Source organism: Lipotes vexillifer, unplaced genomic scaffold, assembly GCF_000442215.2.
Source record: "Lipotes vexillifer unplaced genomic scaffold, Lipotes_vexillifer_v1.1 scaffold46, whole genome shotgun sequence".
NCBI classification, from domain to species: Eukaryota; Metazoa; Chordata; class Mammalia; order Artiodactyla; family Lipotidae; genus Lipotes; species Lipotes vexillifer.
Genome location: NW_006799818.1, coordinates 472,185 through 474,836, shown reverse-complemented (window position 1 = coordinate 474,836; position 2,652 = coordinate 472,185).

Below are 2,652 nucleotides of genomic sequence, written 5' to 3'. Positions count from 1 at the left end.
ATTTGCAGCAACGTGGATGCAACAACTAGAGATTATCATACTAAGTGAAGTAAGTCAGAAACAGAAAGACAAATACCATATGATATCACTTATATGTGGAATCTAAAATATGGCACAAATGAACCCAGCTACAAAACAGAAACAGACTCACAGACATAGAGAACAAACTTGTGGTTGCCAAGGGGGAGAGGGGGCGGGGGAGGGATGGATTGAGAGTTTGGGGTTGGCAGATGCAAACTATTACATTTAGAATGGATAAACAACAAGGTCCTATTGTAGAGCACAGGGAACTATATTCAAATTCCTGTAATAAACCATAATGGAAAAGAAAAAAAAATTTTTTTAAAGTATGGTCTTCCCATATTAGCACAAAAACTTCAAGGTAGCAGCCAGTAAGTTAAAAACATACGGACAAAAACCATAAAAACCCACCTCATGTGAGAGAAAATAAATATTGATGACATCTCAAAAAGGACTAAAGTTGAGCAAGTCTTTACGTTTATTGATCATTTGCATTTATTCTTCTGTATATTAGCTATTTATATTTTTTGCTCGTTTTTCTCTTGGGTATTGATTCCTTTTCATTGATCTGTATATTGTGCATATATATCTTTTATCTCTACATATGCTCCAAATATTTCCCCCATCTCCCACTGGTTTCATAACTTTATGTTGTCATTTATTTTTAATATAAACGTTTTGCTTTTTCATGTGGTTCAAATCTGTTAGTCTTTCACTTTATGGATCTTAAAAACTATTTTCTCAGTGTTCCTTTCGTATATGTAAAAAACTGTTTTTCTTGTCTTAGTGAGATTAGCTAGGCCCTCCAGAACAATGACAAGGAGTGGCAGTAATAACAGGCATCATTGTCTTCTTCCTACCTTTGAGTGGAATGTTTCTAAAGTTTCACCAAAAAATTGAATATTTACTGTAGAACAGACTTGCTTTGAGTATTAAATGACTTCATCAGCTCATAAGTTATAAATAACAGCTATTATTTATTATTTGTCAAACTACTTAAATTCTCTGTTCTGAGTCTCCCTACTTGTAAATAAAAAATTGGAGCTGGGGAATCTCTAAGGTTCTTTCTAGCACAGTCTTAAAATTCCAAGATTAATTTTCAAAAGGTCTCAAGTCATTTAATCAACCTAAAAAATACAGCAATCTTTCCTGTGAAATAAAACACATAAGCACAAAGAACAGGGAAGCCCTCCTGTCATCTGAGTAACTGATATTTAGCTATGTAAAGTAATCTGAGGCCAAAAAATGACCTTAATTTTTGTATATTTCCAGTTACTGTATAGAGCTGTTCGGCAACTTTTACTAAAGGAAAAAAATATGAAGTTGAGAGGAAATGAAAGTTGAGCAATGACTGGAAAATCACTGGTGAATATGGCAATACCCCAGTTTCAAAAGCCAGTTGCAATCTGGTCAGTTTTGGAGTGAAAGCAAGTTTATTATTATTATAATTTTTCTCTCCAATGGGTGGAGACTCAATATCTGAGAGGTAGAAGAAAAAAATTGTAAATAAAACAATAATTCCCTGTTTCCTATAAAGACACAAGAAGCAAAGGGAGGAGGAACATGCTCACAGGGAAAGCGATTAAAACTGTCAAAGAATGAGAACAGAGAAGCCGCCAGAAAGAATGCTGAGTGGAGGCGCAGACAAAGATTGCAAGAAATTGGCAGGGAGTCACAATAGACAGAGCCAGAAAGGAACACACACAGGGCCTGGAATGAGTCAGACTCTATAAACGGAATTCCAGAGAAGGGAGCATGAAAGCGTGCATGTGGGCACCCGGGACAGAGGAGGGTGAGAACAGTAAGGAAAGGGTCAAAACGCAAGCAGCTTCAAAGATAAAAGCTAGTTGGAGGAGTTGCCTAGAAACAAAGAGCTGCTTTGCAGATTTTCTGAGAACAGACTGTGAATGTCCAGTGCATCTGAATGCACGCCATCATCTAAACTCTAAGAGGCAGGGGAAACGTAGTTGAGGTACAGAGTAGTAGAGAGCAACACCACCTCCACTGAACCAGATTAGGCCTACCATGGCAGGTGCGATGGGGCAAAGAGCTGGTGAAATCACTTTCACGTTGTTTTATATGTGGGGACTGGGGCGAGAGGTCAAATGGAAGCCCACATACATGGATAAATGTTTTAAAAGTTACAAATCAAACTACCAAACCGTTAAATGAAATGTACTATCTGCCTACCTTGACAAAATAACTCCATAAAGACACCAAAGACCAGGTTCACATTTAGGATTCTTGGACTTCTTGGAGTTAACCAGAATATGGCAGGATTTGGAGAGCTGACCCATGGCCCAGGGCCTTGGTCTATATCTTTCTCACCCCCGCCATCCATGCTTCTCTTCCATCCTTTGCTCTGTCCTGCACCATGAGGGCCTGGCTGGCTAAGGGTGGAAACCCTTGGTTGTATCTCCAAATTCCAAAGACAATTTATAGGGCTTCCCTGTGGTGCAGTGATTGAGAGTCCGCCTCCCGATGCAGGGGATGCGGGTTTGTGCCCCGGTCCGGGAGGATCCCACATGCCGCAGAGCGGCTGGGCCCGTGAGCCATGGCCGCTGAGCCTGCGCGTCCGGAGCCTGTGCTCCGCAACGGGAGAGGCCACAGCAGTGAGAGGCCTGCATACCG